The sequence below is a fragment of the Suricata suricatta genome, chromosome 5 (assembly GCF_006229205.1).
Source record: "Suricata suricatta isolate VVHF042 chromosome 5, meerkat_22Aug2017_6uvM2_HiC, whole genome shotgun sequence".
NCBI classification, from domain to species: Eukaryota; Metazoa; Chordata; class Mammalia; order Carnivora; family Herpestidae; genus Suricata; species Suricata suricatta.
Window position 1 is genome coordinate 112,465,404 of NC_043704.1, and position 12,252 is coordinate 112,477,655.

Here is a 12,252-nt window from a genome sequence, read left to right on the forward strand (position 1 = left end):
CTCTAAGATTCTCAGGCTTTCCTGTGATGTTAACAATATAGTGCGGCTCCTGTTTGGAAACTTTAAAAACAGCTTATCTGAATGTGGGCTTGTGATAGTATATTTTCTCTGTCTGTTGAGTCCCTTGAGTCTCACTATTGTAATACCTTTGTCCCCTCCACAGAAACATTAGGTGACAGCACTCAGCAGAAAAATATTTTCAAGCTAACCAGGTGAAAGGAGAAGTGGTGGTGGAAACAGCTTGCCAACATTCCAGAGTCTCATACGTTCCTTTTTTTTTTAATTAAAAAAATTTCTTTTAATTCCAGGACAATGAATTTGCAGTGCTATGTTAGTTTCAGGTGTACAATTAGGGATTCAACACTGCTATACATTACTCAGTGCTCATCAAGGTAAGCCTGGAACCTGCCTGGGTTTCTCTCTGTCCCTCTTTCTCTGCCCCTCCTGCTCATGCTGTCTCTCTCTCTCTCCAAATAAATACATTTTTGAAATAAAAATAAAATCTAAAAATAATCAAATTTAATTTGTATAAATAATAACATTTTTTTGTTTCTTTCCCACTACATTCCATAAAATATTTGGGAAGATATGTAGACTATATAGAGTTCAAACATTGAAAAATGTATTACCTATTTTTATCAATAAATATAATACAAATTAGCCTCTTCTGCTTCTCTACCAACTTAATGAGATATAATTGACATATTATGTAAGTTTAAGGTGGACAATGTAGTGATTTTGTGTATATATTGGAAAATGATTACTACAAGAAGGTTAGTTACTACATGTATCATTTCACATACAGTTTTTTTTTTTTGTGGTGAGACTCAACTAACTCTTAAGTCTGCAAATACCATAGGTAGAAAATTTCTTATTGTTACGATTTATATCTCCTTTTTTCCCCCAGTGTATTTCTTGAATTAATAGTGCAATTGAATGCTATTTTCATAATGCTATAGTGAATGATGTCAGCTCTCCGTCCAGATCACCTGAGACTCCTTTTTACTGTTTTATGCATCCCACCTCCCATCCTGATGTGTTTTTGCTTCCAACAGCTAACATTCGTGGCTCTTTTTCAAAGAACTGCTGCTACTTTGCCCCAACACATGCAGAGAGTTAGATGCATAGTAATTTATGTTCTACAACAAGACCTTTAGCCAATGACAGGTGGCTTTGTAACTTCTATTTCAAAGTGCTCTGTGACATCAGGCAGAGACTGCCTTCTCTAGGACTTGGCCTGAGAGCACATTCTTGCTTTGTCTCCTTCCCTTTCCTGTCCCGTTTCCCCCATTCTCTTACCAGTTTCCCCTGTAAATACCCACTTCCTTGAAAAGTCCTTTCTTAAATAATGCTTCTATAGTAAATCACTTGTCCAGGAGTCCTTGTACCCGGGCCTGCGCCAGAGAGCCTGACCTAAGATAGTAGCTGGAATATACGACCAACTCTTGCGTGTCCAATGAGAAAAACAGTCTAACAGAAGCATAGGCCAAAGCTAGAAATTGGAAATGTATAGGATGGGAAACTGGATGCCAAGCAACGTGCCAACTTCATGACTAATCAGGAATATGGAAATTAGATAGTAATGATGTACCATTTCGTTTCTATCAAATTGCAAAATTAAAGACTGCTAACTCCAAGTGTCAGCTAGGATTTGGGGAAATGGGGACACTTGGCACTGCTGGTGGCAGTGTTAATTGATAAAGGCATGAAGCTGGTCACCTGGTCTGTTTTACTGACCAACCACTCTATCCCCAGTCCCTAAGGCGATGTCCAGATCCTAGTGGATGCCCAGTAAACTTGTTGGGGGAATTAATATTTTGGCACATTATATTCCCCAAGTGAGTGAGTAGTTTCAGAGAGGACATGTGGGGAAGAGGGGTTGCAAAATAGGAGGATCGGAATTTTCTAGATGATTTAGTTGAATAAACAAATCTGTCACCAGTTGATGGGGTGACAGACATTGCAGCCACACTGGCTCAGAACTGGGATTTGTACATTTATAGTGTATCCAACTTTACATTTTTTTACTTTTAGGATTGCAATGTTAAAAATCCATATATTTGTATTTTCAGTTTAAAAAATAGCTGCCAAATTTAAGATTTTTTCCCCTTGGGATATTGATTTTTTAAAATTATGATTAGTATTGTGTGGATATCAAAGCTCCTAGGTATATAATTTACTTATATTCCATTGAGAGCACACATGAAGGTATTGTATGTGTAAGGTTGAAATCTAGAGAATTTATGATATCTGTCTTGCTGCCCAGAATAGTTAAATGTATATAATGGATTAAAATGAATTTAGAATTAAGATCAGACACATTATGTCATGTTAGACTTTTTGGATGAGTTTCTAGTCACTGGAGTGAGATGGGTCTGTGAATTCTGGCCCTTAAACAGAATAGATTTATTCCAGGCATGCCTCAGAAGGTAAATTCAGATCCTTACAGCAAAACTCCTTAGAACTTTCCCTGGAATGCCCCCAAATTTTAAGATTCACCAAAACAATTAGCCAATGCATTTTATTTTTTCACTGGCTCTGAAGGCTCTCAGAAACTGATCAAAGCTTTAGGTGTTCACAGTCAGATGCTCACATACACATTCTGCACTTAGATCCAGGTGGCTCATAGACTCACTGAACCCCTTCCACTGACCTTAGATTTTGCAATTCTTTCCTGTAGACTGTCTGTTGACATAGGTTCCTTGTAGTAACTTGTAAGTGTGAGATGATAAAGCCTTAACTGTAGTTCACAAAGATATATAAGCTGTGTTTAGAAATGATCATTTGCAGGGGTCACAGAGTCCTTCTGCCTGTAAGTCATTAGGTCATATTAGTAATTGAACAAAGTGACACATGCTTCACAGGTTTGCAGTTTGAAGACCAGAAGTAGGGTGACCAAGTGTCCTGGTCTCCCTGGGATGGAAGGGCTTCCCAAGACTCAGGACTCTCAGGATTAAAATTGGGAAAGTCCCAGCAAATTGGGGGAGTTGGGAAGGATGCATCATGTAGTCATTGACAGGACTGGCTACATAATTTGTGGGAGCCGGTGCAGAATGCAGATATGGAGCCCTTGCTCAATGTATTAAGAATTGACATTAGAGCATTAAACTGTGAGCCTCCTGTGAGGGTGGAGCCCTCTGTAATTGCATAGTAAACATCCTGAAGTCAGCCCGTTCACTGACTGTAATCCCGCAAATCAAAGGATTTCCTGTGTTAGTGTATCTCTGTAAGAATAAGAAAGAAGAGGCTAGCATTAAAAAAGAAAGAAAGAAAAAGAGAAAGAAAGAAAGAAAAAGAAAATTACACGAATTAATGTGGGGAATTCTCAACGTTTTCTTCTAGAAATAACCTGTCACCAAATATTCCACATAGTCTGTTGTGTTTCCAGTAGTAGGAGACAGTTAAGGTGGGTCTGAGGCCCCTGGTCCTAAGCCACATTTGGTTTTTCCTAAGGATGCCAAAGAATGTAAGGCTCTTAGAATCTTCTTTGATTTCCAATATTCTCAGGGCCACTAATATCAGACAACCAGCAACTATATATATTGAACCCACTCTGTACTTGCTAATCTTGAAGGCACTAAATAAGCATTGGAAATATACAAGGATGAAGAAAACTCAACCCTTTCTCTAGAGGACCCACATCTTTAATTAGGGCCATATATTATGGGACAAAGTAATGGGAGCTCAGAGTAGGGAAGGAAGAAGAGGAGTGAACAACCTCAAATAGGACATGGAGTGTGAACCTTAGCTTCTAGAAGATTCTCAGGCATTTCAGTGAAAGGAAAGTGTATATATGAAAGCCCAGAATTTTGAAAGCAGGATGGTGAGAAGGCCTATGGATGGCCCTGGAGGTACAGGAAGGTAGTGAGGCAGGAGGTAAGTAAATAAATAAAATAGATGGAGTTGATCCTTGAAGGGGCTCCCATGCTTTGTTCCAGAGCTAAAGTGTAGCCTGAACAATGGAAGCCACAGAAAGATTTCCAATAGTAGAGTGATTTAAGGGAAACACACAGAAAAGTGAAGATGAACTGGAACAGAGAGAAGTTGGTGGCCCTCTCTGAGGACAAGGGCCTATTTGGCACTGAGAGGATAGAAAGAAATTGAAATCATGGCCTCTGCCTCCAAGAAGATAGTGTACTGCCATGTATTTAGCATAAAGCATATGCCAACATAGTTCAGGAGAGACGGAGATCACTTGGGGCTTGCTGGTGAGGTAGGATGGGGGCGGGCAGAGCATGCTGGGGCTATGGAACCGGTAAACAAAGGCATGGAAGCACAAATGGAAGGAGAACAATATATATTTTGACAACCTACTGTGTACCAGGCACTAGGCCTCATTTTGTCCCTCTGTGTGGGAACGTATGTGTTTACACACCATCACCTTTTTAGAGTCATTTAGGCCGAATTGACATCTTTACAATATTACTTCTTTGTAGTCAATTCAATCTGTTTTCTTAACATCCTCAAAGAATCAGAGTTAAAGATGAGTAGACAAAAACCAAAGAAATAAACTCTCCTAAAACCTTGTCTTGGAATTCAGGCACTAAGGCTGGCTCTATCAGAAATGACAGACATGGGGTGCCTGAGTGGCTCAGTCGGTTAAGCCTCCGACTTCGGCTCAGGTCAGATCTCACGTTCGTGGGTTCGAGCCCCACGTCAGGCTCTGAGCCTGAAGCCTGTTTCCTGTCTTGTGTCTCCTTCTCTCTCTGCCCCTCCCCCTCTCATGCTGTGTGTCTCTCTGTAACAAAAATAAATTTAAAAAATTTAAAAAAAGAAAAAAAGAAAAAAAAAGAAATGACAGACATATGGGGGACCCTTGAACAACTCTTGGGATTAGGGGTCACCCCCAGTGCAGTTAAAAATCTGCATAAAAATTTTGCCTCCCCCAAATTTAACTGCTAATCGTAAGGGAGAGAAAATACATTTACAATACTGTACTGTATTTATTGACCCATAAAGTGGACCCAAGTAGTGTGAACTTGTACTATTCTAGGATCAACTGTAATTTTAATCTCTGGAAATCCACTTAACCTTCCTAGGTATCATTTCTTATTCTCCTTATCCATAAAATGCTCACTTTCTCATGGTGCTAAAATCCTGCCATTCTAGAATCTTCCTTAGTGTATGAACAGATATTCCACATTGAGATGTAGATGGATTTGTCATATATTCAAACATACACTCTTTTTCTTACAGCATTTTTTAAAGAGTCCAATGGTTATAACAGACTGGAGGATGAAAAACTGATATTTTAACTGTGACTCTAATACCCAAAAGGGACATCATTTCAGTTGGCATGTTCATCACTGCCAACTGAGGGCCTGACATTTCCACCATTGAGATATAGGACTGTTTCAGAAAAAGTTCCCAACTCAGCTATCTTACTTGGGTATTGATGATGTGACTAACTGGGCTGTAAGTGGAGAAAACTAATAACAGGATTAGAAAATGATTAACAGTCAGTAATCTCTTATACTCTGAGTATCCATTTATGGAATTAGCATAGAGTAAAATAAGAGTTTCAGAGAATGAGAAAAGAGAAACACTAATAAGGAAAAGTGAGGTCTGGCACATTCCATGCAGCATTGCAAGTCCTGGAGAAGGTGGGTGTGCAAGCATTAAGAAAGGGCATGTGTGAGCAGCCCTTTACAAATGTGCCGTGGGCTTCATTCCTACAACCAGCGAAGTTCAATGCCATGCAGCTATTAATTAACACCACAGCCTTAGCCAAGTCTCTTATGGTTTTGAAACTTCAGTTTCTCTACATGTAAAATTGGCTATTATAATAAAAAGAGGGGGGTACAGTGAGAGGTAAAGATTAAGAAAAGTGGCTTAGGTAGAACACCCAGTAATTCACAGGTGGTCATCAAATGTTCATTTCCTTTTTTTTGTGAGCTTTTTCCTCTCTTCCTCCCAGGCCATATTTTTCTCCAGAGCACTTATCACCATATAAGAGTAAGAGATAATTCATTTCTCCATTGTCTCCTTCCATTAGCCTATCGGTTCCGTGAGAACAGGAATTTTTGTTTGTTTTATGTCTAGCACCTTGAACAATGCCTGGTGGACGGTTCAAAAATATTTTCAAAATATTTGTTGAACAGATGAATTTGTGAGAATATTGTTTTTCACACTGCAACCCTTCCTTTGGACACTGCTATCTTTAATTGACTTGTTTGCTCAGACTTCCAGGTCTTGAATTAATGAGGCTTTGGGAAAATATTTCTTTGTAGAGAGATATTTAAAAAGATGACCAAACCTGTCTGCTGAGGAACTACCTGCTGAGTGAGCCAGTAGACTGACCCGCCGCCAGAGGGCAGCCGCTGGCTCTGGCCGGGTGTGGTGACCGGCCCCCACTCCGACCACCATCTTGCAGACTGGGTAATGGGTGGGGTATCACGGTGGGGGAAAGTAGAAAATTCTGGCAGGAGGCTGATGTTTTTGTTTCCCTCTTTGCACTCACCTACATATCCGTTTTCCAGGAAGGTTTGTGGCTTTTGGGTGAGAAAAGTTTTTTGTGTTTTTGTTTTAAGTACACAGCCAAAAAAAAAAAAAAAAAAAAGAAAAAGAAAAAAAAGCAAAGGACAAAAATTTCAGGCAGTCTCAGAACAAGATTTATAGTGGAGTCAGTGGATCACCTGCCTCAGAATATCCTAAGATGTTTGTGTTAAATGTGAATTTCTCGACTTCCTGAGTCTGAAGGAGGGTGACGGCTGGGAATCTGTATTTATTTAGCAAGCTTCCAGGTGATTCCGGCTCACTCTCAAGTTTGAGGACCGCCACACCTGGTGAGTAGTATCCAGACTTTTTATCATGAAGCCCCAGTGTATGGATTTTCCATGTTCTTTTCTTTGCTTCTAAGTTACGTGCATTGATGACTGTTCTAATGTGTTGTGTATATTATAAAGCATTCACAAAAATCGAAAATTTGAAAGGATGAGAAATCATGCACATTAAAGTTTATATATGAACTTCCCACGCCATAGTTTGGATGGAGGGTGAGGATAATTCATGCAGATGAAATGTTATTTAACTGATCTGCAGGGTGATTGTTTTGGCACAGCACTCATTTTCTCAAGTTTATGGCTCCAACGTCAGTGGGCGTGAGACAGCATGATTATCTGTAGAGGTTTTATTTCTGTTTCAGTAGTATCACTGGGCGTTCTCCCTCTGCTTCCCCACAGAATTCACATTTGGTGTTCAGGAAAGTTGTCATATTTACCCTCTTCCCCAACCTGATGTCCTGGGTGCAAATTCTAGGTGGGAAACGAAGTGTAGACTGGTCAGTGTGTTGGTATCCAGCCCAGGAATGCCCAGATAATTCATAAACACACACACACACACACACACACACTCTCTCTCTCTCTCTCTCTCTCTCTCTCTCTCTCTCTCTCTCTCTCTCTCTCTCTCTCTCTCTCTCTCTCTCTCTCTCTCTCTCTCTCTCTCTCTCTCTCTCCTGAGGCTACTTTAAGACTGAAAAAGTTACAAAATCATCTCCGAGGAAACCCTGCCCACAAAAGCTTTGTGATTTGACTCTCAATCTGGCTCTTAACCTCTCTGGGGTCATGGATCTCTTTAAGAATCTAATGAAATCTATGAGCTTTCTCTCTAGGGCAGGGGAAAAAAAAATACTCATCCCACAACCATTTCGGAGGGTGTTAAAACTTTTGGAGTTCTCTTAGCCAGCAGCATCAACATTTCCTGGGAACTTACTTGAGAAGCCCCACCCCAAACCTACAGAGTCAGAAATTTTGGGGTGGGAATAAGCCCTCCAGGTGTTTTTGATGAGTACTCACGTTTGAGAACACTCCAGAGCTGAGGTTCTCAAACCAGCCTCCTTATTAGAATCACCTGGTGCTGGGTTTGGTTTTTTTTGTTTGTTTTTGTTGTTTTTTTAAAGCACTGATGCCTGGGTTCTGATCTCCTTAAAGAGATTAAAACAGCATCTCTGGAGGGGGGGCCTGAACCTGGAGATTTTTAAACGCTCCCCAAAGGAGCTAAGCTCTGTGGACCAAGATATTAATAACCTAGGCTACTTCTGAGCTCCCCAAACCAGAGCACAAGAGCACTAGAGAAGAACTTGGCCACAGCCTGACTCATCACTTTCACTGACACGCTGAGAAGCTTTTCCAAGGTTGCTCAGTTACTGAATGTCTAGGCACCCAGTTTTCCTTCTTCCCCTGGTCCAGAAAGTGCCACACACTGAAATAGTGAGCCCCAAACATTCCTGAAGAAGCCAGGCCAGCGAAGACAGGCATATTTAAAAGTAGCCTAGATCAGTAGATGAGGGCGTTTTTCTGCTACAGATCGTTGACATCAGCTTCCAGCGGCTTTTCCTCTTTGGCTTAACTCTGCTGTTCATTTTCACTGAACTCAGTTCATTAAGCTTTCTTAGGAAGAAGCTTAACCTCGGTCTGGTCAGTGGAAAGCAGCAGAGCTGAAGTGGGGACCATAGTACAGCGTTTCTGATGAGACCCGGAGGCGGGACCGGAGATGTGGGGGATGGGGTAGGAGAGCCTGCTTGGGGGGAGGGGAAGCTCAGGCCCTGAAGCCAGGAGTCCAGGGTCTCATGCCAGCTGTCACTGACTCACTCTATGACCTTGAGCTTCTCGCTCAAGCTCTTCATGCTTTGGTTTCTTCACTTCTTAATAAGGGTGATAATAATAGCACAGCTACTCCCCTGGGTTGTGACTGCTGAAGGGGTCTGACGCATGTCAAGACTGATTTCCACATCAGTTCACATGCTCTGCAAGTGTAAGCTCGCCAGGGGCGGCAGCAAAGTGGCAGGGTGAGCCTCCTGGCCGCTGCATGGGAGGCGGGGAGCTTAGGAACCTGCCTTTTTTTCCCCTTTCCATTTTTGAGCTTGCCTCTGCATTCCTGAGTCTTCCACACGGAGGGGACAACACCATGGAGTAGAACTAAACTTCTAAATAAAAACCATAGGAGTGAGCAGCGGGCTGGGGGAGGGGGTGACTGTGTGTGGTTGCCTTTTGGATAGGTGCTTTGAAAGATTATATAAAAATGCTGATTTTGATTCTGATATTTTAATTGATTGCACTAATTCAGGTGAGCATGAATTATATTTCATCCTATTTCATTGATTGCACTCTACAGGCTAGCATGAACAGTGTAAGTGATGGCACTTATAAAAATGACAAATGTTAACACTTTCAGTTCTTTAAAGAAATTAGCATAAGGAACCATCCCTTTTCCTCGATGCTGTGAGGAGAATTAGCGAGGGGGACTCCTACCCTCCAACAGCTAAGACTCTCTGGGTTTAGATCCTGGATTTTTCATTTGCTGTTTATGGGGCCCTGGGAAACTTTATTTTTTCTAAGCCTCATTATCCTCATATGTGCAATGAGCTAATCATAGTTCCTATATCACAGGGTTGTGTCTGATGGGAAAAAAAAACAGACTTAGATAAGGAAAAACTTTATTCAGAAGGACTGTTGCAACACGAAAATCTCCAATCTCAGGAATCTGCAGGCGTCTCAAAAACAAACAGAAAAGCCTTTTTTTTTTTTTTTTTTGGTTACAGGCTGGGGTGAGCAGACTTTGGCAGCGATGGGAAGTTGGGCAAGCTCATGGCATGCTCCCTGGGGTCTGACAGGAAATGTGTCTCCCTGTGGTCAGCCGATTGCCTGGATAAGCTAATAAAGGGACACTTGCCTGCTTGCTGGGGGGGGGGGGGGGAAGCAGTGTTCTGGGGCCTGAGGGGAGGAGAGGAACCTGTCTAAAGTTTGGGGAAGACAAAGCAGCCCATGAGGCTGGCACAGTCGTGAGCACTTGGTCAGTTGTTCTGAGGACTAAGTGAAATTAGGCTCGTATAGTACTCTGGGTGTTACCAAGAAATGCTGGGGTTATTATTATTTTTTTTTTATTACAGCTGCTTGATTCTTAAATGCTTGAGATGAGCTTTTCCTTTGTCCTGAGCAGAGTAATCCCATCACACCATCGTGACAAGGGTAGTAGCATCCAGTACACATTTACTAGGTTCCGGGCCCAGGGCTGGGGAGAGGTCCGAACATAGATGGGATGGGGTTTCTGAGCTGAAGGGGCTCTCAGTCCAGAGGGAAAGGAGGAAGTGTTATGTGAGATAACAGGGAAGGACAGCCGTTCTGGCGTGTAGAGTTTGCTGTGGGAGAGTGGGAGGGGGCTGTCAGTTAACGAGGGGCACTGTTAGGAATGAAGAACCCAGGCAACAAGAGCCCTGAATGGAGTTTGGAAGCAGCAGCGTTGACCCCGATGAACAGGAGGGAAAGGATTCCCACGTGCATGGACAGCATACTCAAGAACAGGGCTTGAAAGAGTGTGTGGGGCGAAGGACAGGGATTTCCAGATTCCAGGCACAGCAGTGCTGGGTCTGCAGAGGCCAGTGTGGGCTGTGTGATGAAAGCCACTGAAAGGGTAGGGCCGTAGTAAAGGCCGCAGTTAGGACAGTCTCCTAGCGTCCTTCCTGTAGTTCTGTGTCTGCTCGATGCAGATGATGGAACGCTCTGACTTCAGGGTTTCAAGAGAGCCATGCCTGGAGGACTGGAAGAGTTCAGCCCAGAACTGTTGCTTTGAGATGCCAGTGAAATGTTCAAAAACAGATATATTTAGCAGACAGGGCAGTGGTCTGGGCTGGAGATAAAGATACGGGAGACATGAATGTAGTCATTAAAACCACAGCCGTGAAGCTGGTTAAGCATCTGACTCGGCTCAGGTCACGGTCTCACGGTTCATGAGATCAAACCCCACATTGGGCTCTGTGCTGACAGCTCAGAGCCTGGAGCTTGCTTGGGATTCTGTGTCTCCCTCTCTCTCTGCCCCTCTCCTGCTCACATTCTGTCTCTCAAAAATAACTAACATTAAAAAAAAAAACCCCACAGCAGTAAAGATCATCTGGGAGAGTATTTAGACCAGGAAAAGCAGTCCTCTGAAGTCAGAACTCAAACATTTAAGGAGCAGAACACCTTCTTTTAAATGTGTGTGTGTCACTTCGGTGACAGGCAAATATTTCTGTATGCACATATGTGCGCGTTCAGCTACTAATTACTGAGCACTTTCTATACATAAAACACTGGGTTGGTTTCCAGGAAAAAGAACTAATGGTTCTTCTCCTCAAGCAGCACATGATCTAGACCAGCGATCCTCAACTGTGGGTGAGTGTGTCTCCTAAAGAGATATCTGGAGATGTCTGAGATGTTTTTGCTTGTCAAAACTGAGGAGGAGAGGTTGCTACTAGATCCCCCAGGTGGGGGTCATGGAAGCTGCTAAATACCGTATGGTGCTCAGGACGGCTCTCCCCACCTTGATAGTCATCTGGAGCCAAATGTCAATTGTGTAGAGCTTGAGAAACCGTGATCTGCGCTAAGAGATAGTATATATATGTGCCCACAGAAGAAAACGAAAGAACCATTCCTCTCTCTAGACTGGTGCTGGTGACTTGGTAACGTGTCAACTTGGCTAAGTCAAACTGCATTTCCCAAACCGCCTTTTTGTTTCCTGTTGGAGGACATCACAAGAACAGAGCTTGCAACAGAGGGGAGGCGGCACTGATTTGTAGGTCCTGCACACTGTTGCCAGTTTGCTGCCTCCTCTCACTGATTCAGAGCAGCAGCTGGACCCTCCTCCGCCCTACAGGCTTTCCCAGTGTCTCCTCCAGCTCCGCTGAGCCCTGGGCCAGGGAGGGTGTATTGAGCTCCATGACAAAGGGCCCCGGCTTCTGCAGGACACCCCTACCACGAAAGCCAGAAGCAACAGGAACTGATCTGAATTCTGACCATCCTTCTGGGCTTTAGCTCATGTGGGTTCCAACTTGTTCTCACTGTCTCCCACTGTACATCCATCTCCTCTTTCTGCTGGCCTGCCCTGTGGGCCTCAGCTCCAGCCTCAGACATGAAGGCGACATGTTTTCAGAGACTGCTAGCTCCCACAATTGCCAAGGGCAAATTCTTGTGCATACCTATATATATATATATATCTGTATCACTCCACTGACACAACAAATTTATTGATGGCCTACTAGGCACAGGAGGTACAGACTGGGATCAGATACTACCCTTGCTTCAAAGAATTTGTAGTCCAAAGTATAAAGAAATAAGTCATGCATTTGTGAAATCAACACAAGGTTGGCAACTCCCTGAAGAGAAGCTTCTCAACAGTCTTACGACCAAACCTGGGTGTGTGTGTAGGAGGATCAACCAAAAAAGGGGCCCATACATTTTTGCCCTTTGTTTCCTGTCTCTTCTTCTAAGCCCTCTAATCCAT

The 12,252-nt window shown here is 42.9% G+C and overlaps 1 long non-coding RNA gene across 1 annotated transcript in view; it reads left to right on the top strand.

Annotated features, from left to right (window-relative positions):
• The first annotated feature begins 5,805 nt into the window (after positions 1 to 5,805).
• Positions 5,806 to 12,252, top strand: part of LOC115292789 — a 114,769-nt gene continuing 108,322 nt past the window's right edge. Inside the window, exon 1 of the long non-coding RNA XR_003909133.1 lies at positions 5,806 to 6,785. This is a non-coding gene — a long non-coding RNA (uncharacterized LOC115292789). The remainder of the gene's footprint in view (positions 6,786 to 12,252) is intronic.